This window comes from Gracilinanus agilis, chromosome 2 (genome assembly GCF_016433145.1).
Source record: "Gracilinanus agilis isolate LMUSP501 chromosome 2, AgileGrace, whole genome shotgun sequence".
NCBI lineage: Eukaryota > Metazoa > Chordata > Mammalia > Didelphimorphia > Didelphidae > Gracilinanus > Gracilinanus agilis.
In genome coordinates, this window is record NC_058131.1 from 125,333,558 (window position 1) to 125,352,622 (window position 19,065).

The window sequence follows — 19,065 nt, forward strand, 5'->3', positions numbered from 1 at the left end:
GGAGGGTATGTCCTTCAATTGGGGAATGGCTGAACAAACTGTGGTATATGCGGGTGATGGAATACTATTGTGCTAAAAGGAATAATAAACTGGAGGAGTTCCAGGCGAACTGGAGAGACCTCCAGGAACAGATGCAGAGCGAAAGGAGCAGAGCCAGAAGAACATTGTACACAGAGACTGATATACTATGGTAAAATTGAAAGTAATGGACCTCTGTACCAGCAGCAATACAATGACCCAGGACAATTCTGAGGGATTTATGGTAAAGAACGCTGCCCACATTCAGAGGAAGGACTGCAGGAGAGGAAACATATAAGAAAAACAGCTGCTTGAACGCATGGGTCTGGGTGGACATGATTGAGGGTGTGGACTCGAAACTACCACACCAATGCAACTACCAACAATTTGGAAATAGGTCTTGATCAAGGACACATGACAAAACGAGTGGAAATGTGCGTCGGCCATGGGTGGGGGGAGTGCGGGGAGTGAAGGGGAAAGTAGGAGCATGAATCATGTAACCATGTTGAAAATGAATATTGATAAATGTTTAAAAAACACAATAAAAAGTCTATTAAAAAACAGAAGAGGGAAGAATAGAGAATTATAGATTGAGAATTGGAATTGAGTTCAGAAACAATTTCTTCTATGCCATAACTAAAATGAAATAAGCAACTTTTGCTTAAAGACCAGCAGGGAGAGAGAGCTCATTATCTAGGAATCCTCTTCCATTTTCAAAGACCCTGAAATTTGTATTTTTGAATCTTAAAACTATTGCTCCACATGAAAACATCAGTTATGCTCCTTCTAATTCTTCATTTTCCCAAGTTAAATATTCTAAGTTTTTTCAACCATGCTTCATGTGGCATGATCCAAAGCCCTTCACCAAAATCTATTTGACCACCTTTTTTTTGGAAATATGTATGAAGGGAATCATTGAGTGGGTTGGGTCATGAGGACAGAAAGGCAGCCAGAAAAAGGCAGCAAAATAGAAAGCCACAGTTAGCTCCTAAGACGTGATGTATGAGAGTCAGAATGTGGAAAAAAAGTTTGATAAACTGAGGCAAGAGCAGATTTCGCTCTTCTCTTCCATGTTTGTTGCAGACTGGACTTCCCTAAGGGTGGCCATAGAATAGCAAACTAAATGGAGCAATAAGGAAAGTAAATTATGTATCTCTTACCTATTTTTCCATATTTGCCTTATTACTTTTGATTAACAAAATTATTAATTTGTAGCCAGTCTCATCATTTTCCCTCTTACAAATATAACAGTTTATTTCTTTCTAATTTCTTATTCTTTGTTAGCTAACAATGTCCATCTCCAAATATATAATTTGCATTTTATACTCACATATGATTGTTTGCCTTCCAGAAATGTTTCATTTAAAGAGGTTTAATTCTTTATTCAGTTCCTAATAGGGCTGACTTCCTTTGAGACTTTCTAGTTCATCAACATCCTTCTGGAGATATAGTGCCCACCAAAAAACCATTATACCAGGTATAGTCTGACTATGGCAGAGAGCAGTATTGAGTCCTATAGACTCTTATTTAATACAAAGAGTCCTAGTCCTTGTCTTTGAATTTCAACTTTTACACGTAGTGCTTGTGACTTTGGGCAACTACTTTATCATCCTGTACCTCAGTTTCCTCATTTTTAAAACTAGGAGTTTGAACTATATTAGATTAAAGAATCTTCCAGCTCAAACTCTGTCATCTTACTGTATCAAGATGAGACAGAAAGGGCCTTTAAGTCCCATGTTCTACAGGTGGCATTTTTGTGACCCGTTTTTTTTTTTTTATCGCATGATGTACTTCGCTGTTCATTTTAACCTGATTTGTAATAAACTGTACATATGAAAAAGGGGTGCCTGAGAGAATGCAAATGTACTGACACAATGTAAATTCTTTGTGAGTAAGGATTGTTTCATTCTTTGTGTGTATACGTTCAGCAATTAGCACAGTTCCCGATGCATAAAAGTTTATTGATTAATTGACTCAAGGGGGAGATATAGCAAGGTGGAGGGTGCCCATAGCATTTTTTACCCTTCTTATAAAGGCCTTGTATTTTTTAATATTTAAGATAACGGTTTAACTTCAGATAACTTAAGAAAAAAGATTTAAAGATAACTACTTAAGATAACAGCCTTTACTAAAGAAAATGTTAACTTTACCTATAATTTCTCTGACCAAGAGAAAACATGAGGAACAAAGACTGTCGAGTCACAAAAATATGTAAACACTTCCTGAAGAGTAGTCCACTTTGACAGCGGTGGCACAGCTGTAGCATGTTTTTGCTGTCAAGCTCCAGAGGTCCCAGACAGCAATGATGGAAGCATAAACTCGGATTGTGTTAAGTTCACATTAATCATCAGGGAAAGGGAATATATTTCATTCTTTGTTATGGCTTTTCATGAGCAGCATACAAATGCCTTAATAAAGAAATAGAACATAGAATCTAGAGTGTTCGTCCAGTGCTGACACAGTAATTGCAAACCTGAGAATGATAAAAAAAAAAAGTTTATTATTCAGTCTGGTTGGTGAATGTGGAGAGGAAATGGGTGATATTCTAATTAACACACATATGTGTATCCATCATTAGAATTCAGTATGCTAGGCTGGAAAGTATATAATTTTCCTTTGCTGGTTTAGGAGGGAACATCAAGATTTTGAAGATCAACCAGTTACAGTAATGAACTTCAATTATTTTTATCTTATAGATGCAGGTTACTAACTCTCAATAGAGAGAACTGATTGATGGACTTAAAAACTTGCTTTTACTGTTTATAACTTCTCAAGAGCATTTACTTTTTGGCATCTGCTACCTCTTTTCCCCTTGCTACCTGAGAAATGAAGTCAAAGCAGTAGGGGCACTCAGAAAAAGAGAGGTTGGCAGACATGTTTTCCTCTGTCTCACCTTTTTGCCAAGTCTTGCTATGAGGGCCCTTCCCTTTGTGAGAAAAAGCAGGACTTTCCTTCCCTGGTCTAATGCTCTCCACCCCCTAAGAGTCAGAATACTGCCTTGAAACAAGCCAGGCAATTTTATGTTGCCAGGTAATTGGCAATGCATCAAGGGCAAGGGTATGGAAAGGCCGTATTCTATCATATATAATATATTTTCACCTGAAGCCAGCTATTCATCCACAGCCCAATATACTTAATTGTACTTCTAGGGAGGAGAATGGCTGAGGCTTTGTAGACCTCAGCCTTCCCTGCTCCCAGACTGTCACCTCTTTGCTCTCATCTTTCTCCTTTATATACTCATTTATTTTCCCTTCCCAAATGTGTTTTGCCCTAACTTTGATCCACTTTCTTTTATATCTTATGAAAGTTATAATCATGCTACACAAATATGCTTTTATCATTGATCAATAAATTATTAGTATTTTTAAAACAACATTTTCCTATCCATGTGATATATATTCCCTGGATTCCTTTTTAGTTAATTGTGAAGTTAGTTATTAATAAATTGAACTTAGTAATAATGAAATAATCAATGATATTTCTTCAAACTATATGTTGCTTCATTTGTAGTTTTTCCTTGAGAAATAAAGCTGAATATCCGACTTGCTAGGTTATATTTATTGGTACATTGATGATTAAACTAAATTTGTTTTCTACATTATTGAATTTTAATTTTTTAACAAATTTTATCCTAGATCTTCCCTTAAATAGGAGAATGGTAATTTAACAAGACAATAAACTTATCATATTTTTCTTATGTAATTTTCTTTTATGTTAGTTGAAAAAAGTTATATGCAAAAAGCAATTAAAATTATCAAGCATCTGCAAGGTAAAATGTTGAGTGCTGGCAATACAAAGGAAATAAGGGAAACATTCTCTTCCCACTAATGACTTATCATCTACCGTTTTAATAGATAAATAAAACCAAGGTTATTGGAAAAGCAGAAAAGATTAACAATTTGGTAGAGATGATGGGAAGGAAAGAAAGATGATAATGTTTAATTTGATTTCAACTAAAGAGAATCAGTTTAGGTCTTTGCCTTCAGGGAGCTTGTAGCCTACTTGAGGATAAAACTCCAGCACAGATGATTCCATTTAGAGAGTATGGCTGAGAATTTCTGCAATACCTCCTCTTTTCTCTAGGTAGATGTGTCCACAGATTTTATGTACACATTGTATCTTCAGGTAAAATTTTTATCCTTGCCTATTCAGCACCTAGCCTAGATTTTAGCATTCAGGGAGTACTTACCATTTATTATTAATGATCTTTTCATTGTATTGAATTGTCCAGGAAGTCCTTTTCTCTTCCCTGGATCTCTGCTTTCAGTTCCTTCTGTCCCTCAAACTATGTAGTTCCTTCCTCGGAACATTCCTTCTCTAGGAATTCCTTTCCTATTTGTGTGTGTGTGTGTGTGTGTGTGTGTGTGTGTGTGTGTGTGTATGTATGCATACACATGCTCTCTATCACTATTTATGTGTATGTATATATCTATATCCCTCTTCTATCTAAACAAATGAGCAAAATGCTTTGAAAAATTTTAAGATCTATGTAAGTGCTCACTACTATTATCTTTAGTTAATTTTGTCTCTCAATTTTGGTTTATGGCTTATCCTCATTGGTAGTTTAAATTAAAATTATAAATAGTCAAGGACCCCATTATGGATTGGTTTCTTCTGATAGTACCATCAGAGATTTCATCATTTAGATATAGTGCTAGATAGGGTACTCTAATCTTTAAAATCCCCTTCAATTAATGCTTATTCTACTCATAAAATTCTGAAATAGATATTTTGATAAAAAGTCACATTTGACACCTTTGTTAAATATTATATATGCATCTCAATTGCATATAGTCGCTATTCCTTTCTAAAAAGTATATTTATCATCATGAAATCATAGTCTCTGTGTTCACTTTAAAAGACTAGATTCAACTTTGGTATCAGTCTCAAATGGTTAACTTTGGGGCCAAAATGGTTTCCAAACTTCTACCTTTCATTGCATGACTCCGTTAATCCTATGAGAAATAATAGATCCTATTGTACATCTGAAAATCTGGGCTATTTATCTGCTTGAAATTGGATTATGGTAGGAGTCATTGTGAAAGTCTCAGGAGAAAGGTACCAGATTCCTATGTCTACAATTGACAAATGCTAAAAAGTGCTTTTGTGTGCCCAAACAAGAAGGTAACAGATGCTTCTCTTTTGTTTTAGGAGTGTAAAAAACCAACCAACCAACCAAAAAGACAAAATAACAGCAGGCTTCTTCTGTTCAAATTTGGGGAAAAAAAGTCAGACTCATTCAGATATTTTTTGAAGTGTTCTGTGTTGATTCTGTTGAATGTGGAGTCATATTCCAAAATCTGGTACTCAACAAGACTTTCCAGAAGAGAGATAAATCTCTTAATCATTTATCATACCTAAACTCCAGTGCTCTCCATGATTTAGTGGTGGTTTTGCTCACTCCTTCTCTCCTCCTCCTTTCCTTTACTCTTTATGTTTCTTTTTTTTTAAAAATGTATTTTATTCTGCTAGGACACTGCGATAATGACAGAGGATAGATCTAAATCAAGTTTATTTAGAAAACCTAATTTGTGAAAATTTAAGAAAAGACATCATATCAGCTAACACTGTATACAAAAGCATTCCATTCAAATCAGAATTATCCTACTGCAGGCATAATAACAGGTATTCAATGTCTACTCAGAGTTGTTTTTCAAACAGATGAACCTTAATTTTATGAATTCTGCTAAGCTTCTGCAATGCTCATTCAGTTTTCTTGATTCTTTAAGTATCTTAATGAGTAACTTGATATGAATTTCAGGGTTTATGGGCATATAATTCATCTCGATTCTAAATGAGGGACATTTGTTTCTGTTTGACTTTTCGGTGTCCTCTCCACAGAGAAAATTAGATGATTATTTAACAGCCAGTTGAATTCCCAGTTCAAACCATCTAGGTCTAGATCTCTAATTGTCTAAAATATTTTCCAACATACCACTTTTAGGCATCCTGCTGGGTCAAGTTCAGTTGAAAAGGATCACTGGTAAGAGGCTTTCAAATGCAGAATGTATGAAGAGATGGGAGGGAAACTCATGGGCATCTGGAAACAATGGGATATAGTCTAACTTACTGAGAAAATTCTGAATTCATAGAGGAAGAATTGTTGAAGTAGTTTGATTTTTACCAGAGTTAAATTCCATGTAGTTAGGTTATACCTAGTTTCTTCACTGACAAGCTGAAACTCATTTCCTTAGCCTTAAAATAGATAATTATGGGGTCTTTGTAATAACCTTCAGCCACTAGAAGAATATTGGCAACAGCTTTAGATTCTGAATTTAGATTCTCTATAGACATAAAAATAATAGATTCTTATTTAGATTTAGGGTTGGAAGGAACTCAGAAAACATATTACTCTATAATATATCTAATAGTATCATAGCCTCCTGAAACACCCAACTTAATACCAGTAAATGATTAATATCTGGAGAGGTCAGAGTCCCTATTGCTACAATTAAGTATTTGGAAAGTGATGTAAAGAAATTAAGTCTTGTTTAACTTTTTTTTTTGGGGGGGGGTAAAATTTCATGATGTGTATTGCAAATGCTGTGACCTAGCTGGTATAATCCTCGGATAAAGAGTATAAGTTGTGCTTTGTACTTTTGCTCTATCTACATCAATGCTATAATGGCTAAAATGGAAGGCTGCAAGTCACAGTATTTGAGAAGGCTGGAAGCTTTGAAAAGTTGGCATCTGGCTTTATCAGAAGCTGACTCACCAGCATATTCTTCTCTGTAAACACTCTTTGCAGTTTTAAGACAATGCTCCTTGATTGCCTGTTCATGATTACTGAGATAGTCATTGTACTCTATTTCATGTTATGAAAGAAAACCCCAGGTGGAGTGCATGCCCCTACTCCCCTCTACATGGGAGGACATGTTCTAAAAGTAGCAGATGGAAAATAAATACATTTTTCCCTTTCTCACCATTTAGAAATTGTGCATATTCTGCCTTCTCAAAGATATCACTCATAATTTATTGATGTAGAGGCACTTTTCTCAGTAAGAATTCTTTGCAGGTTTAGGAATATCTGTCAGAAAGGAGTAGTGCCAAAAAATAAAAGTTAGTTTACTAAAACTTAAAGGAATAGATTTACAAAATTAATAATTTTGATTTGAGACACCTGTTTTATCACTTGAATAAATTTAAAATTTCTTTCTGAGAAACTTTTGAAATACATCTATTTATCAGTGACTTCCAAATAGTAAAAGGATGATATAATCATAGAATGTTAAAGCTAAAAGACACCTGAGATACATTATATAAAGTCTGAAACCCTTTTTGAGGATGAAAAAGCCAAGCCCTCTAAAAGTCAAGCAAGGTCACAAATCTAGTATATAGAAACACAAAATGTTAAAGCTAGAAGTGATATTGCAGGTAGTGGTCATTTGATAAAAATCCCACATTTTGGAAATTAAAAACAAAAACCAAAAAAAGCAAACTCTGAGTGCCACAGAAGTGACTTGTCCAAAATCTTTTATGTTAGGGGCAAAACTTGTACTAATACTGTGGTCTCCTGACTCATAGTTCAATAAGTTTTTCATTATTTTCTCCCTTGATATACAATGCTCTTCATCTTCATCTCTACCTCTTGCATTCTCCGGCTTCCTTCAAGTTCCAACCAAAATCCCAACTTCTATAGAAGTCTTTCCTGAACTTTCTTAATTCTAGTGTTCTTCCTTTGTTAAATATTTCTTATTTATTCTATATTCAGCTTGTTTGCACATATTTGTTTGCTTGTGGTCTCCCCTACTATATTGTAAGCTCCTTGAAGGCAGGAACTGTCTTTTGCCTAATTTTGAATCACCCACATTTAGCATAGTACCTAGCACACAGAAAGTACTTAATAAGTGTTTAGTGACTGACTGATATGCTATTAGTCACCTATAATTATTCCTTCACTAATGCCCCTTTCCTCCCTGCCTCCCCTTTTCTGTCTCTGTCTCTGTCTCTCCCACAGCTAAACATATAGAGTTGGTAAAATTCCACAAACAGATTTGAACATGTGAAATGAAGTGGTTTCCTTAAGGAAAAAAAAGACAATCTAAAATGATTTTAGTTGATTTGTTCTCTAAATGGACCATACTTGAGAAGATAAGATATACAAAGCAATAAAATTATTTAAGGTACTCAGTTTTCTCATCTTTATAGGGGTAAATTTAGGCTTTATTAAATTGGTCTTTGGGGAGCCAACATTTGTCCTTAGATATGACTTGTCAAAATAAAGATTTATCAACTCCAGAAAGTATTCAGGCTTTCTTCTGACGAGGGCTAGACACTCCCCAAATGGAAATCTTAAACAGTGAAAATGAATGAGAGACCTGCACAATGTCATCCAGTTATCCTCTAATGTGGGAGAAAAGCCAAAATAGCAGATATAAACCTATTTTGAAGTCACTTAGCCATGAGGCTCAAAGGCAGAAGATGGGAGTTCTAATCCTAGAGCCAACACAGACTTCCTCTGTAGTCTTGAACAAACTCCTTCACTCACATCCAAATTTGTATAATGAGGATAATTAGTCATTGTTTCCTCCTGCAGCCCTTGAAGTGATTAATTATCTAATTGTTCCTAAAGAACATTTTATTAAAAAGCTTGAGTTATATTTTTAATGGCATTGCTTCTGATCTTTGTATTTCAATATATTTATTTTCAATTCGATTAGTAATCTAAGATACAAAATGTTAATTTTTCTCCTTTAGGACTGGAATCCTAAATCCTTGGGTAGTTATATAGAATCATTTCCCAGAACCTATCATGACTCCCTGGGGGACTCAATTTCCCCATTTTTGGAGTGTATCCATATTCATATTGTTAATTAGCTTGAATAGTGATTTATCATGCATAGTCCCTAGGCTGATGCAGAAATAATAATCTAGTGGCCTGAAAGAGTAAACTAGCATAAACCATGAAACTAATAACTGTTTTTGTGGTTAGATGATGTCCTCAAACTGTCAGTCAATTACCAAACATTTATTTAACACTTTCTATAAGCCAATCCTGTGCAGAATTTAGATTCAGGAAAACAAAACAGAACAAAACAACTGATTGAATATCTCCTTAGGTACTGTGTAACCTCGACTTCTAAATGTCTCAGACAGGCCCTTAAATTTTATTTAAGTCACAGAAGGGTAACAACCTATGCTAGAGGAAGGCATTCTCATAACAGAGTTACTTGCACTGATAATAAACTAAAGAAAAGCAGTTTCAGCACTCATCAAGAAGCCAACAGAAAGCCCAGGTCTACAGAACACCATGTAGATTCTCCCAATTTTGGCATGAAGATGTGGAGCACAGATTCTGGAGTATAATTTTACCAATATATAGTAAACATGTTCTTCCAGTTTGTAAGGGGCTAACTGCTAGCCTCACTTGGATTCCCTGTGCCCCATCCCTCCACATTCTAGTGTGAAGTAGAAATTATATTCCTTTGTAAAGTCAATCAAATGATCACAGATCATGGAACCAATGGTTGATGTCTTAAATATGGCCAGAAGGAATTTCTCAGCTCTAATTTCTGCATACATGATTAGGACAGGTAAATTATTTTTCATGCCATGTTTCCCTCTTCTGGGCACACCTCTGCTGGGTGATGTAATTTTTGAGGGTCTTGCTACAGCTGTCTCCAGGCCAGACTTTTATTTCTTACAGCAAACCAGCCAGAGATGCCAAGCAAAACCTTGAGCTGACTCCTCTGATTCAGTGTTCTGGTATCAGCAAGAGAAATATAGTACCTTCAGGTATTATTTTGCTTCATGAATTTAATGGTCTTTCCTTCTTGACTTCTTGTTCTCATGGGCTGGGTTAGAAAAGAGTCAAAAGTAGCATTTGGGATAGATTGTAATGAAATAGACTAAAGTATTATATGTTCATAAATTTTTAAAAAATCAACTAAATTATAGTATAATTCAGAGAAATTTTCATCAAGGAGAGAGATTCTTCTTTTAGTTAATAGATTACAAACCTGTTTTTATATTTTGTGTTGTGTTTCTTTCTTTTTTTTCTTCTACCCTCAGTTTCTGAGTATAATTTCCAAGTTTGATATTATAGTAAGTTATAAAGACAAGTTACTCTCTTCTAGGCAATAAAAGGAGATTATTTGTTTTGCTGTTTTAATAAAATATTCAAACTACCAAAGAATAAAACAAATGAGGCACTAACCCCTCACCAGTGAGGCCACTTTAGTTCAAGCAGGCTAAAATAATGGTGTCCATTATTGGTACATGAAGCAGTAGTCATTTATTGTAGGATGAGCAGTTGATGATTACATTCAGAAAATTCTCCATTTTATCAACAGAAACAAAATTTTATTTATTTATTTGTAACATTTAAAATATTAAGATACTCAGTTAATACTTTTGATATAGATACATATATATGCATATGTAAAACATATTGATAAATATATGAAATTCCATATAATTTTTCTATTGAGAAAATGACTAATTAGTTAAAATATTCTATTATAAATTTTATTATATCACATATATATTATATAAATGCAATGCATATGTCTTATTGATTTTGGTGAGTATTTATTCTTTCATGATGTGGCCAGCAGTTAATTTAAGCCTAGAGAACAGGTCCCCTTATTCCTTTTATTTTTAAACCATTAGTTTCCACCTTAGAATCATTATTGCTTATTGGTTCCAAGGCAGAAGAGCAGGAAGGCTAGGCAAAGGTCATTAATTAACTTGTCCAGGGTTACACATCTAGGAAGTTTCTGAGGCCAGATTTGAATCCTGCACCTCTTTTCTCTGAGCCTGGCTCTAAATCCACTACTTGGTCCTAATTTCTCTGATTCTTGATGCAGAACTTTTAAAATAGTTATAAGAACTAGCTGTTTTTTAGAACTTTAAGATTTACAAAGGACTTTACAAATTCTATCTCATTTTTTTCCTCACAATAACTCTGGGAGATAGGTGCTTTCATGATCTCCATTTAGAGTTTAAGAAACAGAGGCTGAGGGAGTCCAAGATTTGGCCAGGGTCATACGGTAAGTTTCTAAGGTAGCATTTGGACTCAGATCTTTCTGAGTACAACTTTAATTGTCCCTTAGTTGTCTTTATTTGATGAAATAATAATGCTAACTTACATTGATAAAGATTTTGTTATAATTCAGTTCATAAATATTTCATTGACTGCAATAACCACCAAGAGAAGTAATATCATCTCCATTTTACAGATAAGAAAACCAATGATAAAAGGAGATATGCGATTGTTAGATAGTGTGTACTACTGTTCTCATCATCATAAACATCATCATTGTTGCAGTATGCACCCCCAGAGCATGACTGTGAGGATACTTTTCACCTATGGAAAATATTTTACTAGAAGTATTATAGATTATATGTGTGTAATCATGATTATCTGGGGTAGTGAAAAGAGCCCTGGTAAAGTACATGAAGATTTGGGTTACTAACTATGTGACCTGGGGTAGGAAACAATCACATACTTTCTTTTATCATTTTGGGTGATAAGTGGAACACATTTATGAAATGCTTATTATGTGCCAAACTTGGTGCTCCTTGTTTGTGTAAGGGTTAATATAGGGATTTTGACAAAATAAGAGAGCAGCTTTTAATAATTTAAGTTTTAATGAGAATATAGTAGAGTTGTAAATTAATATTATCCCTTTAAGCCAGAGAAAAGAAAACTTCTAACAGCTTTTAACAATTAACAATTTAGTTTAATTAAAATAGAGATAGTAAAAGAATATAGTAAAATGAATATAGCAAAGGAGAGAAATATAGGAAATATAGAAAATAGAAATATAGGAAAGAGTTAGAGAAAGAAATACCTGTACTAGGTATCCTATAACCACCTATAACAGTGATGGGCAATCTTTTGAGCTTGGTGTGTCAAAATTCGCCAAAAAATGAGCATAACTCGGGTGGTGTGTCACTTTGAGAAAAAAACAACAGCATAATTTCATGATATTTATAGTTTAAATAACAAAAATGTATAATTGTAATATATAACTGTATTTAATAAACCAAGCTAGGTAAATTAATATAGGTAGAATTGTTATCTTTAGTGCAAAGAGTGTCTACACTACACTACAGCAAATGTTTCATCCTCAGCATGTGGCCCCATACTTCTCTGTATGTGGCTGTGACATGTGGCCACGTGTTATCAAAAATGGCTATGCGTGTCAGTGCTGACACACGTGATAGGTTTGCCATCACCGAATTATAACTACCTATAATTACTACCTGAAACTGCCTATCTACCTATATCTACTGCTAATAACAACCACGTCTCAAAGTTCCAACCCAATCCAGCCCAATCAAAACCAACCCAATCAGGGTTTAATCCAACCCCAATTAGATCTGTCAACAAAGACCAGCCACCTTCAAAGTTTTTTCAAGGTCCTGGAAACAAGTTAAAGAAATTTTAATGCCAACACTTTTATTATTATAGTAGATACTTGTAAGAAACTACCTTCCAATATTTAATCATGATCCCCTTCCTCTTCTATTTCCTCATCTCCTGAGGTGGAAACATCATCCTAGTCATTGCCATCATCCCCTTTTTCCCACAAAACACCATCTTCACTACCATCCATACTATTTGATATACACATTTTTTAAATCCAAGCAAAATGGCTCGGTGGAGATTTTTGTCCCAAGCAGTTTTGATCCAGTTCCCTAATACAGTGACCAAAGGTTTCTTTATTTTTCCCAATGGAGTAAATTCATGGTTCCCAGCCAACATCTACTTGTTAAATTCTTTCCTCAAATGATTTCTGAATGGCATATCAATTACTACATCTAACACTTGTAATTGCAACTTCATTTCTCCTGGAATAACAGCTAGGTCCATGTGCACTTCAGCAATTCTCTTCACATTTTTAGTCAGGTGACCCTTGAATGTGTAGGTAAGAGCATTCCTCTATAACCAATAATGCACCTGGATGCCTACCTCAGACCACATTCAACCAATCTAACAAGTTCTTCATTCATCCATTCCTTTTCCTGCACATGAAATATCACTCCTGATGGTAACTTTTCCTTAGTTAATGTTTTATGCTTTAAAATTATGTCAGAAGTCAGTTTTTACCCATCAGTTGTTACTGTAAACATCAAGGTAATTCTAGTTTTCTTATTTCTAGTAGTTTTAATCAACACTGATTTGGTGCCCTTAGGATTAACAGTGACATTTGATGGAATATCAAAACAAACAGTCATTTGGTCGGCATTTCCCATCTGCCCCAGGAGATAGCCATGCTTTTTACATATGCTGAGATGCACAATACCCTGAGCCATTTGAAAGATTAAGGGTGATCAATCATGTTAAACTCATCTAAAGTACAGTATATGCTTGGTCTTCTAGGTCCATGCAAGGGCACAATTCTCTTATGATAAAGAAATGAGGGAGGAGCTGAGATCTCTACATCCACCTCCTCTTTCAAAGTATCCACCAATGGGGACTATGAGGGGACATCCTAAGGTCAAACTCCCTTTACAAGCAAGAAGCAGGATTCACTCAGGTCTCTTTCAAAGGAGGTTGGTGAAAGGGATCCATTCTTTAATATTGGAAATGCCTCCATTTGTAAACAATGTTATTCTTGGAGAAATGGCCTCATATTCTTTAGTGGTTAAAAACAGTATGGTACAAAAACACACTTAAAAGTGTTAAGAAAAACTCAAAAGGGGAATTGGTGCTTAGGACAGAAGATGGCAAATTTCAATAAAGCAATGACCACCATGAAAAGAAAATATTTGGTATGGGAAGAAGTAATTCCATAACTGGATTTGCAAGGGCATATATGAAAAAAGATTATAGTAGTAAAAGGAAAATAAATCACCAAAGACTAGTGTGGACAAGGGAAGAGGTGGAAGAAAATCTGGATCCAAGCAAAAAAAACAGAGAGGAGTAAATTACTTATAAAAATAGTGGGGTCAAAGATCTAGTAATTTTAATTTTGATTGAAAAGGAAGTTAAGGGGGCAGCTGGGTAGCTCAGTGGATTGAGAGTCAGACCTAGAGATGGGAGGTCCTAGGTTCAAATCCGGCCTCAGATACTTCCCAGTTGTGTGACCCTGGGCAAGTCACTTGACCCCCATTGCCCACCCTTACCACTCTTCCACCAAGGAGCCAATACACAGAAGTTAAGGGTTTAAAAAAAAAAGAAAAGGAAGTTAAAGGGGAGGTTCCTAGGATGGAATTTTTCCAAGAAAAAGAAGGTTTAGATAGATAGTGTTCTTTTCTTTATTTGTTAAGTAAAGGAATAATGTAGAGCATTTTATAAAAAAAAACACAAAAAAACAAAAATAGAAACAAATGGAAAATAAATTTAAATATCAATGGACAAAATCACCCATAAAATGGAAGAGGGTTGCTTAATGTATTAGAAAAATGTTCAAGTATTTGCCAAATATATGAAAGAGATAAAATGTAAATATTCACATAGAGCTAAAATGATGATGTAGGCTCAAACTTATCATACATTAAGAGAGTCTTGCTGAGTATGCAGTAGAGGAGATTCTTGTTCAGATATATTGATTATAATGACTCTAAACTATGTGAAGAATGAATCAAACTTTCTTTGTCTATCAATCAGTAACTTTTTTAAGTTAATCAATTAAAAACTTAAATACCCCTACTTAGTACCTTGCCAGTCATTAAGTATGAGAGTTCACAAGTCATTTGCTAGAATGGATGACAACTTCAGAGGCTAATGCCACCCCTTGGGCAGTGATGAGCAAATTGAAAGACTTCTATTAGTTCCCATAAAGTGGAGGAGCAATAGGAAGTGACATTGAGAAAACTGCTTTTAAAAGGCCAGCTCGAGGACTCAATCATTCCCTATGTGTCAGTGAGCTGGATTGGAGGAGGAGACTCTTTCTTTGGATCATGTGGTGGTGAGTGGCAAGATTCCTTCCTTGGTTCTTTGGTGAGGAGACCCTCTCTGCCTACAGGTGCTTTGTTGGGACACTCCCTTCAGCGTGAGTTCTGGTGAGATTCCTGGTGTTCTTAGCTTCATGTGCACTGAAGGTTCTTGGTGAATTCTTCAGATTATGGTTTCCTAATTAGGACTTTTGATTCCTAGGATGTAACAGATGTTAATTATTATTATTATCACTTAGCCTTGTGATGGGCAAACTATGGCCCACAGGCCAGAGGCAGGACCCCTGAAGTGTTCCATTTGGCAGCAGGACATTATTCCTAATCTGACAAATACAATGAGTAGGATACAAGACAATGAAACTTCAAAAGAGTTGCCTTAGAAATAGACTGACAGATGAGCATTTCCTTTCCTTTGGCCCCCTCTTTAAAAAGTTTGCCCATCACTGATTTAGCCTATAAAATTTATTTAAATTATTATTCTATAAAACTAGGTGGGGTTTATATGTGGAAGCAAGGATCATCAGAAATAATTTTAAAAAACTATTATATTAATTAATTATATGAATTACAATAAAAGGCATGAATACAGGAATCAATAAGCTTTTCTTAAGCAATACTATAAACCATTCCCAAAGGATAAGAATATATAGTTTTCTAAGGAAGAAATCAAAGCCATATCAGAAAATTCTTTAAATCATTCATAATTTAAGAAATGCAAATTGAAGCAACTCTGAGGTACTCTCTTACAATACTTATCACATAGTCTAACATAACCAAAAAAGGGAAAGAACCAATGTGGAAGGAGATATGGGGAAATAGGTATACTAATACCTTGTTGCAGGCAACTACATGGATAGTGGGCTTGGAATCAGGAAGTCTCATCTTTACGTTTAAATCTGGTCTCAAACACTTATCTGTGTTACCCTTGGCAAGTTGCTTCACCCAATTTTTCTCAGTTCTTTATCTTTAAGATGAACTGGAGAAGGAAATGGCAAATCGTTCCAGAATCTTTGCCAAGAAAACCTTCCAAAATGGGGTCACCAAAAGTTGGATATAACTAAAATGACTCAACAGAAACAATGAACTATTGTAGAACTGTAAACTGGTTCAATCATTTGGGAAAGCAATTTGAAACTATGCTGTAAAAGTTATTATGCTGTACATACCCTCTGACCCAGAACTACTGCTACTAGAAATATACCCCAAAGAGGTCAAAGAAAGAGGAAGAGTCCATTTGTACAAAAATACGTTTAGAAGTTCTTTGTGTGGTAGTAAAAAATGAAAGGAATGCCCAACAATTAGGAATGGTTAACCAGTTACTGTATATGAGTGTGATGGAATATTATTCTGCTGTAAGAAATGAAGGGGATTGTTTCTTAAAAACCCATGAAGATATTTGAAATGATGCAAAAGAAATTAAGCAGAACCAGGAGAGCCAGTAACTTGAGACATATAGATAATAAGTGACCTGCTTATAGAAACAGAACTAGGAAATATGAGGGATTTGAACCTTGATCTTTCTGCCTTAAAATCCAGGACTTTCTCCACTATACCATCATGTTTATATTATTAATAACAAAATAAATGAAAACTACATGATTCAGAAACAGCCATAGGACAAAATATCACTTACTAAAGTGAAAAGTATTAAAACTTATAGGAACAAAATACTTTTTCATGAGATGGCCAAAAATATATCCAAAATTATTTTAATGAACATTATTTATAATGGAAAAACACTGAAGTCTTAACCAGTATGTTTGAGAAATAAAGCAAGAAGTCTTATTTTCTTCACTCTTTTTGGACATATTATTAACTAACTATAAAAATAAGACAAAAAAGCACATTACTGGGATAAATATCAATAAAAACAACTTGGGCAAGTAAATTAATCTCTATGTGCTTCCATTTCCTCACCTGTATATGTGGATAATAATAATAGCTCTTACCTCCCAGGGTTGCCATGAGGATAAAATGAAATAACATTACTACAGTTTTTGGCAATGACTTTAAAGGACTTCATAAATATTAGATATTTCTTAGTAGTAGATTTAGTCCTGGGTATAGTTATATGCAATTCCCCCCCAACCCCCAAATAGAATGTGAGCTACTTGAGGGAAGGTACTCATTTTTTTTTGTCTTTGTATCTTCAGTGCCTAGTATATAATTGGCAACTCCCTCTCCTTTTCCTTCCCTTCAGTACTTAACATAATTCCTGGAACAGAATAGGTACTTAATAAATGTGTAGTGACTCACTAAAGCAGCATGTGTTTGTAAATTGAACTGAATTAATTTCTTACAAATCTTGGAAAATCATGAAAAAATGAATCAAGACAGGAGCTTTACTAAGTAGGCAGGATATAAAATAAATAGACAAAAATCATCACCTTTTTGTGTATTATCTCTGTAAAAGGAGGAATAAGGAAGAAAAAGGTCATTTGACATAATATAATTGTTTTAATACTTAGGATTTAACCTATTATGAAATCTATGACTTACCTTAACTATAAATACAAACTGATTTTTATAAAAATAAAAGATCTAAAGGGTTGGAGAGATATTTACTCTTTGTGGCTGGACCATGACAACACAGTAAAATGGCAATATCCCTCACATTACACATTTAGTACTCAACCAATAAAAAACAAAGTAATATTTTATGGAATTAAACAAAATAAAATTCATTTAGTAGGCTAAAAAGCTATAGATATCAAGAAACAATAAAAAAGTAGGAAGGAGAAGAATCTTTAATGTCATAAGAATTTAAATAATATTAAAAGAAGTAATCATAAAACTATCTGTACTGGGTAAAAATATAAAAATAGAATAGTGGTTCACATAGAAGAAATCTATAAATAGGTATTATGCAATAAGCCAACATTTATATAACAATTTAAAGTTTGCAAAATGTGTTTTATATATATATATATATATATATATATATGAACTTATTTGATCCCTACAACAATCCCAGAAAGTAGATACTATTTATTGCACATTTATTAGTGAGGAAACTGAGGCAGAGAGAAATTAAGTGATATTCTCAGAGTTAACAACTATTATAATGATCTGAGGCCTAATCCAAACTCAGATATTTACAAATCCAAGCTCTGCACTCTATCCATTGTGGCAACTGGTTGTTCCATAATGAAGTCATATAGTTTTATAAACATTGAATAGTTTTCAAGGTAGCTAAATAAAGGTAAGACAAGTCAGTCTGACTAATAGTTCTAAGGAAATGGAGTTTCCTCCTGAACAAGATACCTCTCTCCTCACTACTAATAGGCAAAATCAAACTGTACAGTATTCAAAAGATTCTTACATCAAACAGTCTTATATGAATCTTCCAGATTCTATACTATTATGGCACAAAAGTCATCTGAGAATTCATTAGTTAGGAGGATAACAGGAATAACTAGAAACAGGAGGTCTGTGCTGAGATGTTCTTATGGACTAATTGTAGGTGTGGACTTTTTTATGTAATTTCAAAGAACAGGAACCAGAAAAAAAAGCAACCAAAAAAAATTCCTCGATTACACCAATAATTATTATGAATAACACTTGCAATTAAACCTATTAACATAAAAATTTGGGGATAAGCTTTTAAGGTCAAATGAAGACAAATTGGATTTTGTCTGGATCTGAATGGGTTCTGTTAGAACGGACATGTAAGGTTGGGAAATTTCATCAAGGGACTATCAATTTTGAGTAATGAAGCAGAGATAGTCTATTGCAGGGGTCGGCAAACTTTTTGGTTGTGAGAGCCATAAACGCCACATTTTTTAAAATGTAATTTTGTGAGAGCCATACAGTGCTCACAGTGCGCGCTCCTGTAACAGTGTGCGCTGCTGTAACAGCACCTGAAAAAAAATAACTTTATGGCTCCTGCAGAAAGAGCCAGATATGGCCCTCAAAAGAGCCAGATATGGCTTGAGAGCCATACGTTGCTGACCCCTGGTCTATTGGATGTCTAATATTTGTCTGCCATCTGTTATCTAAGAACAGAAAAAATATTCATATATCCTAATCTCTGAAAATATAAGAAAGACACATATTTTACAGATTAATTTTTTTGTATTTGACCCTATTTTCAGTATTTCAGTTCAATGAAAGAAAAGTACAGAGAATGTGAGATTATACCATTTAATGTTACTGTTTATTCATTTAATAAGCATTTGACTTGTTAAAAACACGTATGTT